General features: G+C 47.9%; 1 protein-coding gene across 1 annotated transcript in view; it reads left to right on the forward strand.

Moving 5' to 3' along the window:
• Positions 1-12,593, forward strand: part of KSR2 (kinase suppressor of ras 2) — a 387,866-nt gene that overhangs the window by 338,755 nt on the left and 36,518 nt on the right. The gene's annotated exons all lie outside the window — the stretch shown is intronic.

The raw sequence follows: 12,593 nt of genomic DNA on the forward strand, positions 1-12,593 counted from the left end.
GGACTCTGCCCACACATACACCCCTTTCAAACTCAGATTGAGAAAAAAGGAGAGACCCTACAACATCGCTCCATGAATGAAGAAGCTTCCTCTGGCACAGGTTTCCCATGTGGTGCCTGGGTCTCAAACCCAGGTCCGCCAGCACAGAAGGCTGTATGTGCGACCAAGCGAGCCAGTGCCCTGCTTTGAAGAAACCTGCCCTTGATTCAGGGGGCTTTTACTGCCTCCCTACTCCCTGCACTTTTTGGAGATCCCCTCTCTCCAGCTTAGTGACTCTGCCAGGTGACACTGAGTGGTGAGCACCCAAGGCCCAAAGGAGCCAGGCAGGCGTGGCCCTGCCCAAGAACCAGCTGGGCCTGGGCGACAGCTCTTAGCTTGGGTGCTAAAGGGTGTAGCTCATTTTCCCACAGTGATTGTCAGACCCTGGCTGAGGGCCAGGCCACACAGGAGGTGCTCAGAGCAGAGTTCCTACACTTTCTACAAGGACTTTCCATTCCAGGAAAAGTGGCAGACAGTGACAAGTTAAAGAGACAATTACAGATGATGGTGAAAGCACTGTGTTAACTGCTTCGACAGATGAGAAAAGGGAGGCTGGACTTGGGTCTGAGCCATAGCAGGCTGCTTTCAGAAGGGGCTCGGAAGAGGTGTTTTGAAGAGGGTGCCATTTGAGCTGAGACCTAAGAGTGACAGAAATCCATCATCAGGGGCAGCAGATGCAAAGGCCCTGCGGTGGGAATGAGAGGGGGCGCTCTGAGGTCCAGAAAAGGGACCACTGGATGGGGCTTCCCGAGTGCGGGGAAATGTCAGGGAGCTGCCCAACACAAAGTGAAGCCAGTGTGAGGTCTCCCATAGGTGCCTCAAACACTCTGGAACCTTCTACCCAGTCAGACTGCTGCTTCCTCTGGCACTCAGCTGGTCATCTCAGTGTGTTAAGGCTTGTTTGCCTGAGAACCATGACATCAACTGAGCCTGGCACTTCAGGACACAGGGAGGGAGTGGAGCTGGGGATGGGGGAGACACACCATCAGCTTGGCACTTCCCATGTGGGGCTCCAAGAGGTGTACCCAAAGGCTTCCTCTGGAGCTTTGTGAACCTCAGCAGGAAGCTCTCTAGGAAGCTGGCAGGGAGCAGGGGAGCAGAGGCCTTTGTTATATTACATCAGGGTCTTGTGGAGAAGGGCACTTGGTCCCTGCACCCCAGGAAGGAGGAGGGGGCAGAGGCAGGATTTCCACGCTGCTCTGGGGAAGGTTTTCAATTCCTCACTTAGCTTGTGTCCCCAGAGCCCAGGTGCAGTTTTGAGGTCACATGGGGATGACTGCATTGCCCTCATGCAGGCGACTTTCAGCCTCCCCCAGGAGCTGGGAACAAGAGAGACATGGAATCCCACGGGACCTCATTTACACAGTATTTCAAATGTGGTAAATATCAGGAGCTCTCTCACAGACTGTTTATTCCCAGCTCCAAATCACTTCCTGTTTTTCATGCGTACACAGGCGGCGGTGCCAAGCGGCTCCATTTGACAGCAAGTGAGGGGGCCAGCCTTCTGCCCAGGCAGGCCGTACGTCCCAGAGAGAGCTCACTTGCTTGAGGGTTTTCTGGTTGCTTTTGGGGGGGGTGCGTGGGGGGACTATTTTGTCCTCAATATACAAGAGTTGGATATAGGAAGATTCTAGAAGATTCCATCCCTCCACCCCACCCCCATAATCTAGTAGAATGGACTTGCTTTTATGTTCAAAAAGCTGAATTGCTTTCCCTTTATAAAGCTCAGCTGAAAAGCATTTTTTGTCTGCGGCTGCCTTTAATTGTGCTAGAATGTTAAGTGTCTGGGCTGTTGTGAAGGAAGCGCTCTAAATGCATTATTATTAGCCATTATTGCATTGTTATTAGCATTCTCTCATGTACACGGTGCTCACTGGTGTGAGTGATTGTCATGTGGCCAGTCCTAGACTTGCACGGGTGAAGACCTGGTCACTGGCTGCCACTTCCCTGGAGTCGCCAAGATTCTAAAGCTGTCAGGTGTGACATCTGTCACCACTAAAGTAAAAGAACAGTGGTGTGATGGCTGCCTTGTCTTGGAAATGCAGATAGGCACAAAGAAAATAAGACTCTTACCCTAGATGTCAGCGGCCAGACAGACTTCCATTCCCATCTCCGTGACCCCCTCCCAGGCATTTTTTCCAGCAATTAATAAGCAAACTCACACTTGGCATCGGTCAGGAGAATGGTGGCAGCTGTAACAAGCAAGCCTGCAGACATTGCTAAGTAACATAAGGCAGTGGGAGTCTGTTTCTTGCTCACACAGTTGTTCAAGACGGGTGTTTCTGGATGCTAGATGGCCTTCTGTCATTGGAAGGATGTAAGCCTTGTCCCACTGAGTCTGCCTCACAGCTGGGGTAAGAAGATGTGGAGAGTCATCCTCTGGAGGTGATGCATCCTGTTCCACTGTCACGGTCAGCAGTCCCTTGGCCACACCTGCCTGCATGGGAGACAGAAACAGCTAGCTATCTTCCCTGGAGGGCAAGGCTGGGGTGAACAGCCCTCTACTCTGTGACAGTCCTTTATGGACAAGGCTCCTCTCCTGGAGAAGACTCATCCAACACTGATCTACCTGGAAACACTCCCTTTTCAGGACTAAGGTCTAAGACAGATTCCTTCCCTTCTAGTTACCTCAGTTTCCTCATGAATGAGCTGGAGCCAACATTGACCTCTCTTGCATGATAGCGACAAGAATGAGTAGTCTTAATTGTAAGAGGATAGTACAGTGTCTTCCCTCATTGGAAATGCTTCAGGGCTTGTTGCTATAGAAACAAGAGTATAGTAACAGTGATGCTGTCCTAACAGTAGAGATGGCAATAGTGATGGCAACAGTGATAGTATGGCAGCAGCGAGGCTATTCTAGCAGCAGAGATGCCAACAATACTACCAACCAACAGGAGCCACAGTGCAGCTTCTCCCAGGGTTAGCACTCCCTGGCCGTGCACACAGCAGGTGTTTGGGATTCTTCTGAGTCAGCTGATGGGAGGTGAGGGCTGTGGTGTGACTACTTGGATTCGTGTCCCAGCTCTGCTTCTGGCTTTGGCCTTGACCATGTGACTCACCCTCTCACCCTTTGAGCCGTGAAGACGTGTTGAAGAGGGAACTGGACATACTGGCCCCCAGCTCTGATAAAAGGTTGGGGCTGGAAATAACTGGGTGTGAGTCATCTGGGGAGGGTGCTGATGGAGCTTAGGTCATCCCAGGAGGAGAGGAGGGGCACCTAAGGACAGAGCTTGGGTGGCATGGTGGAGTAGGGGTTCCCTAACCAGGGGCAGGAAAGGGGATATGTCACCCCAAAGCCAGTCCGAAGTAGCTCCACCCAACGGTTTTGCAATCTCCTGTCTGTCACCCAAGCCATACCATTGTGCTTCATCCTTGACTGTTACTTCGTTTATGAGGGTAAGGGCACCATAGCGCTGCTGCTCCACCATGTGTGATGCTAGGAATCGAACCCAGGTCCTCATGCGTGCAAGGCATGCTCCACTGAGCCACCTCCCCAGCCTTCCACCTCCATGTCTTATTTTCTTCAGGAAATTTGTCAGCTCAAAGTAACTTTTCTTCCCCTACTTGCTTGCTTCCTCGTCTTTTCTGTCCCCCTCTACCTTGGAACAAAGCACCAGAGAGTGCAGGACTCAGCAGCTTGACTCACCTCTGTATCCCCAACTCCTCAACTAGTAAGTCCTCCAGAAATCCTGGGTGAATGAATGAATAACAGTTTACACACACACACACACACACACACACACACACACACACACACACACATCTCACAGCCCACTCCTCCAGGCGAGTGTAGCAGCAGACTCTGAATGGAGCTGTTGCCTTAGAATCACTGAGAAACAAGCACAAACCAGTGTGGGGGAGGCGATAGCATGAGGGATGCCAGTGAAAGTGTGTGTGTGTGTGTGTGTGTGTGTGTGTGTGTGTGTGTGTGTGTGTGTGATGGCAAACAGAGCAGCACAAAATAGAAAGACTGTGGTAGTGGAAGGGGTGGGGTGGGTGGTGGCGCACCTGGTAGAGCGCACACATTACAGTGTCCAAGGACCCAGGTTCAAGCCCCTGGTCCCCACCTGCAGGGGGAAAGCTTCACAAGTGGTGAAGCAGCACTGCAGGTCTCAGTCTTTCTCTCTCTCTCTCTCTCTCTCTCTCTCTCTCTCTCTCTCTCTCTTCCCTCTCTACCCTTTCCTGGAGGAGCTGACAGGTAAGTAAGTAGCTTGGTGCCTTCACAATGAATCCACTGCTCTTGGAAGCTATTTTTTCCCCTTTTGTTGCCCTTGTTGTTTTATTGCTGTTGTAGTTATTATTGTTGTTATGATGTCATTGTTGTTGGATAGAACAGAGAGAAATGGAGAGAGGAAGGGAAGACAGAGAGGGAGAGAAAGACACCTGCTGACCTGCTTCACCGCCTGTGAAGCGACCCCTCTGCAGGTGGGGAGCTGGGAGCTCGAACCAGGATCCTTGTGCTGGTCTTTGCACTTGTTGCCATGTGCGCTTAACCCACTGCACTACCACCCGACCCTCAGTTCTCTCTTTTCTTTTTTTACTACCAGGGTTGTCACTGGGGCTTGGTGCCTACACCACAGATCCACCACTCCTGGAAACTTCTCTCTTTCTTTCTTTCTCTTCCTTCCTTTCTTTCTTTCTTTCCTTCCTTCCTTCTTTCTCTTTTTCTTTGCATAGAGATAGAGAGAAGTTGAAGGAATGAGAGATGTAAAGGGAGAGAAAAAGAGAGACCCTTGTAGTACTGCTTCATTGCTCATGAAGCTTCCTCCCTGCAAGTGGAGGCTGGGGTTTGAACCCCTGTCCTTATGCATGGTGATGTGTGTGCTCTGCCAGGAACACCAAGTCCCAGCCCCAGATTCTCAAACACGTAACTTTTGCAGAAGCATCATAGAAGCCAGTGATGACACAGAGTCGGAGTCCCTATTGACCCAGATGGGTAGAAAGCATTTGCTTTCCAAATATGGAACAGCATGTGCAGAGGGCTGGAGGTGGGAGGGAGGGAGACTGGGGGCAGGGGAGAGACACAAACGAGTACAGGGTGGGGAGGGAGTGTAGCGCCGGTGAAAAGCTGAGCTGATGGCTGGAGGAATAGTTCATCAGGTGGGGCACTTGTGTTGCCATGCATGACCTAGGTTCAAGTCCCTGCCACCACAGAGGGTGCCTCCCCACTGGTGGAAGCTTTAGTAGTTGCTGTCTCTCTCTGTGTATATTTCTGTCTCTGTCTGAAAAAAAATCATACAAGATTGGTCAGGTTCCAGCAATGCACATTTTAAGGTGGGGTGCACGTGGTGGTGCACCTGGTTGAGTCACACATTATTACGGACGAGGACCTAGGTTCAAACCCCCACTCTCCACCTGCAGGGGGAAGGTTTCACAAGTGTTGGAGCAGTGCTGCAGGTGTCTCTCTTTTTCCCTATCTCCCTTTTCCTCTCAATTTCTCTTTGTTCCATCAGTTAAAAAATAATAATACAGGGTGGGGATAGATAGCATAATGATTATGCAAAGAGACTCGTGTCTGAGGCTTCAAAGTCCCAGGTTCAATCCCTGTACCAATATAAGCCAGACTTGAGCAGTGTTCTGGTAAAAACAGAATAAATAAATATTAAAATATAATTTAAACAGGAAAAAAAGGAGGCAGAGGAGAGAAACTGAGCTAATCTGAAAGCAAGATGACAGATCAGGCTGTGGGATTAGAACTTTTCTCCCATAGACTGTGGGAACCACCTAGGACTTTATACAAAGGCATTATACACCCAGAGTGACCCCTCTCCTGATTTCCTTAGAGTTTTTAGGGCATTTGTGGCATCATCCTTTCGGAGAATGGTGTGGACTGTTAGTGTTAGTGCAGACCCCAAGCAGTAGCAACTGGAACCAGTGCAGATTTCTAGCCTTGGGCCCTGGGAGCTGTCTGGCACAGTGCCCTCGGAGAAAGCAGTGGAGTAGTTGAGAGTTCTTTGGAAACAGGCCTTTTCAATAGCTTTCACTATTTACCCGAGTTAAAAATAGCCAGCTGCACTCTCCTGTTTTGAAGGCAAGTGCAGGCAGTATTGGGCCCTTAGCATGTGCCCCAGAAAGCAGAGGCCGCTTTCCCCAGCTCTGCTGGCAGGCAGTGGTTAGACAAAGGCAAGGAGCACAGGGCTAGGGTTTTGTGGAGGAAGGAGGTGGAAACTGCTTTCCCATAGTTGGAACAGCTTTTCCGTCTCTCAGATCATCTTAACAAGCCCCTGAAGTCTGTGCCACTTGTAGACATGTAAACAGACAAGCAAAATGCTTTAAGGCCTAATGTGGGGGAAAGGCAGTGTTGGGTCCCAGCACTGGCTGAGTCAGATCAGAGTCTGGGATCAGGGGCCAGGGAGAGAGAGCAGCAGTGGCACGCGGGACCTGCATCGTGAGGTTCCAGGTTTGATCCCAGGCACCACCAGTGGCCACAGCTGAGGGAACTCCAGTTAAAAATCAGCCCAATAAAAATGTGGACCAGAAAAATGATTAGACAGTTTTCTAATGAAGAAATACACATGACCCACAGACATATGATGAAATGCTCCGTTTCACTTATCATTAGGCAAATGCAATTTAAAACGATACTGAGATTCTACCTCACACCTAAGAGAAGGGCCTACACCAACAAACCAAGAAATGACAGGTGTTGGTGACATTGTGGAGAAAAAAGGGACTCTGCTCCACTGCTGGTGGGATGCAAACTGGTGTGGCCCCTTTGAGAGACAGTGTAGAGAGTCCTCAAACAAATAAAAATGGAATTACCTTATGATGCAGCAATACCACTCTTGGGCTTTTATCCTAAGGACATGCAAATGCTAATTCAGGGGGACATGTGCATGCCTGTGTTCATAGCTGCATTATTCACAATAGCCAGAGAGTGAGAGCAGCCTGGATTGCGTCCTCTTCCATCGAGAGGACACAAGATGCCCTTCCTCCAAGTCAGGTTTGTTGTCTGAATCCCCAGACTCGCCTGGCTTGGGAGTTAGCATCAGGTGCAAACTAAATCCCTGGTGTGTGTTCCCTGCCACCTCTGGGTCTGTCACCATGGTGCCACGAGTGGGCAGTGCATGTGGGAAGTGACAGAGCGTGCGTTTTCACTGCCCCAGGATCTTGCTTGGTCCAGGGTTTGTTTTGACAGTTTTTTTCCCCAGCCCAGCTACAGTTGCTGGGGTTCTGCTGTCCTTCTGCTTTGAGCTCCCAGCCTGATCATGTTTAGGATAATTAAGTCCATAAATCAACTAATAAATAGATATTGACTTTGTCATGGGGCATATCAGGATTGATTGACCACTGTGAATGCTGCTTTCCTCAATCAATGGGGAGCCTGGGAGACAGATAAATCTTGATAATGACTGGCAAGAGAAAAATCAATAAGTATATTAATATATGCATTGAGATCATGGATCTCCCAAGTGTGGGCTGAGAACTTGTTTTAGCAGAAGTAGGGAGCAGGAGAGATGGGGGACAAACAGACAGATCACCAGATGGGGTACATTGTAGGTGTTCTTTGATCTTTGGCAACTGCAGAAATCCAAGGAGAGGCTTGCTTCCAACAGATGATGTATTTAGGTTTTTCACCCTCCCCATTCTCTGGAATGCCTGGGTGTTCAGAAATCCCCTCTGCCCATGGGTTTTGTTATTCTATTAATGTCTGACCTGGAAGGAAGGAGGGGAGGATGGATTGGAGGTGGTAGAAGGAAGGAGAGAGGCATCCAGACTTCTTGGGAGCCAGCAGTGGAGCAGAGAAGCCACAGAGCTGCATCAAGCTTGGGGCAGAATCTCAGGAGTGCAGTTCACGTGTTGGGTATAGGGTGCTTGGAGCCTTTGCAGGTGAGGTTAAGTTAGCATTTAGAAGTGTTGCTGTTCAGGGCTGAACACTTCTGTAGTTTTAGACTACAGCTGGATAACTGGGAACCGTCAGCCTCAGCAGTGCTTCTCAAACTTGAGCTTGATGGCTCTTGGAAGAGGCGTGAAAATTTGTGTTTTATATATCTCCCATGTGAAGCTCTTGCTATAGGTGTGGGGCTCCCACTTGGAGACCCAGCACCCCTGGGGAAAGGTCCCAGGTGAGGAGGGAGGAGGGTCCCTGCCAAGAAGACTGGGAGGGAGCCAAGGGGCAGAGTCAGATGACACCAAGGGTCAGAAGTGGAAACCTGAGTCAGAAGGGACCAGTTGAGGGGTCTGGAAAGTGACTTAGTGGATAGACTGTATACTCTTCGCCTCTAGGAGTCTTTGGTTCGATCCCCAGCATCATATGGGAGCACCTTGGACAGCACCAAGATAACTCCCTCCATGGATGGTAGAGCGAGCAGCACTTGGGGTTTTTCTGTCTCTTCTTTTTCTAAAGAAATACAGAATGTAAAGAATTGCCTGTCTATGAGATTTACTGACCTTGGTTTATTTCTGTAGTTGTAAGCCCACTATGGCCATATTTTTTCTGAATGTACATAGTTAATGTTGATGCATAGTCTCCTCTTCGTAAGTCACATACTTCAGCTTATCTCCCCATTTTATTTTAATTTTTGTGACAATGGGGATCAAATCCCAGTTCATGTACACCTGAGGTGTGTACTACACCACTGAGCTACACCTCAGTCCTCTTATCAACCCAGTTGTAAGACCATCAGAAAGTTCTCGCTTGCAAGCTGGTAGGTAGAAGCGGAAAGTCAAACAACGCAACCCACTCTCTCCCTTTCACAGCATTGAGTGTTTGCTTAGAGGCAGCTGCTCAACCAGGCTCTGTGCTGTCTTTGTAATCCATGTGCCCATTTTCTTGTTCTTCTCAGTGACAAGTAAGGAGCTCTAACGTATATCACTGCTACAAGCTTTTGAAGAAGCCACTGTGGCCCCTCCTTTTCCCTCTCCCTCTCCCTCCCTCCCTTTTTAACTGAGGTCAAATACAGTTTTTGATACATGTGTAAAATTTCTCAATTTTCTGCAAAACATTCTCACTCCCAGCCTAGGTCCTCCTCTCATGGTGAACCGAGACCTGAAAGCCTCCCCACCTCCCAGAGTCCTTTGCTTTGGTGCCATATACCAAACCCAGTCCAAGTTCTACTTTCCAAGTTCTACTTTTTTTCTGTTCTTATTTCTCACTCTGACCCTGAGTGAGGTCATCCCATATTCATCCTTCTCTTTCTGGCTCATCTCACTTAGAATGATTCCTTCAAACTCCATCCACAGTGAGGTAAAGCAGGTGAATTCATCATCCTTAATAGCTGAGTAGTGGCTTCTCTGTCTTTGCTCCCCCTCTTCATGGGTTAGATGCAAGAGAATATGATGGTACTGCCTTTGGAGAAGGAAGAGCCACAGTGAGGAGAGAGATGTCCCTTGACTGAGAAACACTACTCATCTACAAGGGCAAGCCTTTATTGCACTTCATAGTTACATTGAAACTGTTCTTTTAAACAATAACATTTCCCTCCATGTGTTAGTATTAAAACAGCTGTGTCATCAGTAATATGAGACCACATTTTCTTTGTTATATGTTATTTAAATAAAATCACTTAAAATAAAATGGCTGGATGTCTCAGCAGTATTACAGAGGCACAAAGCCCTGGGCCACTTGGCACCTTAAAAAAAAAAAGTGTTAGAAGGACAGGCAAGATGCTGCTGGGAAAGTGTCTCCCCAAACTCTTCCTATGTTAACATTTGATTGGCCTGTTGACTTCGACCTAACTGCTGTCTCCCCTGTTCACTGGCCCAGTGACATTTCACAGTCCTTTCTGTGAATCTGGAGGTGCAGGTGAGGGTGAGGGTTCAGGTGAGGATGGGGCACTTTGCTAGTCTGTGGTGCTGGAGACAGCCATCCAGTCATCAGCAGGGTCTGGGACACAGCTGGAAGATCAGCCCTCAGAAACAGTTCCCAGCAGGAAGGAGCTAACACTCATCAGAAGGCTGCATGGTGTTGCTCGCCTCCTGGAAGGCTTTCTCCCCGGGCTTCACTCAGTATTATTTTCAGAACCAATTATAGATGGTCAGCCACCACTGTCCTTTCAAATAAAGAAGGAACGTTGATTGCTTGGCTGAATCATTTTTATTTTATGGAGATTTATTTTCTTTATTTTATATAAGATGGTTTGATGTGAGTGAGAGGGAGAGAGAGAGAAGCCAGAGCACCACTCATACGTTGCAGCAACAGAGATGAAACCAGAAGCCTCTGACGTGCAAGTCCTGAATTATACCCACTGAGCCATTTCCCCAGTGCTCTCCTACCTTGACTCATATATGGGGGGGGGGGATCTTTGTTGTGAAGTGGACTCTGGATATTTATAAAGGGTAAACTCATTTGTGGAGCATCTACTACATTCTGAGCTTTGTGCTAAGGACTTTCTAAATGTTATTTCATTTGTCACCATCTTGCAGAGAAGTTGTCAAGGACATAGGGAGGGGAGGTGGCTTATCTGCAGATGGATTGCAGATGTGGGGTAGTTGGGTTATTGCTTTGACTTCCCTAGTCCCAAGCTTGAGCCTTAACATCCCCGCCCCCACATACACACACTGTACTGTGGTTCCGCAAAGATGATGCTAGTTCTTTGTTTGAATATCCTTTGGGGACTCCAGATGAGTGTCATAGAACACTTTCATTGCAACCCTCAACGACCCTGGGTCCATGCTCCCAGAGGGCTAGAGAATGGGAAAGCTATCATGGGAGGGGGTGGGATATGGAGATTGGGTGGTGGGAGTTGTGTGGAGTTGTACCCCTCCTACCTTATGTTTTTGTTCATTAATCCTTTCTTAAATAAAAAATTTTTTTTAAAAATTTTAAAAAAAAGAACACTTTCATATCTCTTACCACTAGGTACAAAGTAAAGTTTATGGAAATTTCCCCCCATGTGGACATTTTTAAAAATATTTTTACTGGGGAATTAATGTTTTATATTTGACAGTAAATACAATAGTTTGTACATGCATAACATTTCCAAGTCTTCCACATAACAATACAATCCCCACTAGGTCCCAAGTGGACATTTTAAACTGGAAAAAAAAAAAAAAAAAAGAACAAGTCCTTCTGTATCAAAGTCAAGTTTCTTGTGTGTCCCACCCCCCATTGTCTGACCTGGGGGTGATGAGGAAGGCCAAACTTATGGCCACCAGTAGCCTTCCTGGAAGTGCTTGATCTACCTGTTGTCTGAATCTGAGGGAAAAAATTGGGGCAGATTTTTGTAATGATTAGTTTGTTGACCTTTCTGGGCCTTAGTTTATGCATCTGAACAGAATAACAGTCCTTACTGTGTAAGATTGCTGTGAGGCTTGAGTTCGTACACAGAAGGCACTAAGAATGCCTACACATCTTTCTATGTGCATGTTGGCATTTGTTGCAGTCGTTGTAGCTGTCATTACTACTATCCCTGCACCCTGGACACTCAACAAAGGTGTCATAACGCCATCGTCCTACGTTGCAATAGGAAGAACACTGGATAGTAATTTAACCTTGTCAAGTCTGAGCTGAATATTCTAACCTTGTCAATTGCTGGCTGTTTTGCCCTGGAGAAACTGCTTCACCTCTCTGAACTTTAGAGAGACTATGAGTATATATTTTTGAGTAGTTAGGAGGAACAAATGATGGTGAAGCTGAAAGCCTTTCTTAAAATGATCAGGACTAGAGAAATAGAGGATAGTTTTAAAATCTTGTGTTAGAGTAATAATAATCATCATTATGCAGAATTAGCCGCATGTCTGGTATTCTGTCTAAGCCCTCTGACTGCCAGGTGGGGTGGTGGGGTGGTGGGGTGGTGGGGTGGGGACCGGGTCTGCTGTTGTCAGAGCAGGTATACATAAGCACTTCCTGGTGAAGAGAACTTTCTTATTGAACTGGCAGGTGACAGTGACCTGGATTTAAAGCCCAGTCTCTGTGGCCAGCGAGGTGGCTCAGCAGGTAGAGTGCATGCTCTGGATACTTGAGGCTCTAGATTCATCCCCAGCCTTAACTGAGTGTAGCTCTATTACACACACACACACACACACACACACACACACACACACACACACACACACACTTTTAAAAATTAAAATTATAAAATGACAAAATGGGAACCATAAGTGGGGGGGGGGTGAAGACAACCAGCCCCTCCCCTTCTTGGGGCTGAAGCCTGAAAGTAGTCTCCAGGGCAGTGACCGTCCATCTCTCTGCTGTGACTGGCTAATGAGAAGTGGGGTCCCCTTGCCCCAGCCCTTCTGTCATCTTCTCCCTTTGACAGAAACCGTCTTGTGATTGAGAAGTTATTCTTGCCTTTAATTAAAAGTTTTGTCTCTGAGTCTTCTTCAAAAGAGGATTTCATTTCTTCTAGGTGTTCAAAAGACCCAGAGGAACGCAGAGCAAGGGACAGATGAAATCTCTTCAAAGGCAAGGGAGGCGTCACATACAGCTTCAGAAATTTCCCAGCAGAAACCAGTCCCTGGAAGGCAGTTATTATCACAGCCCTGGGGACTTGGAGGCACACATGAAGGCATCTGGGCAGACTAGCTCAGAAGTGTTTGTAGATGATTGAGGACTATCTTAGGTCTTGTCAGGAAGGGCTGATCTGGCTTCCAGAAACCAAAGCCTCTGAGAA

Source organism: Erinaceus europaeus, chromosome 6, assembly GCF_950295315.1.
Source record: "Erinaceus europaeus chromosome 6, mEriEur2.1, whole genome shotgun sequence".
NCBI lineage: Eukaryota > Metazoa > Chordata > Mammalia > Eulipotyphla > Erinaceidae > Erinaceus > Erinaceus europaeus.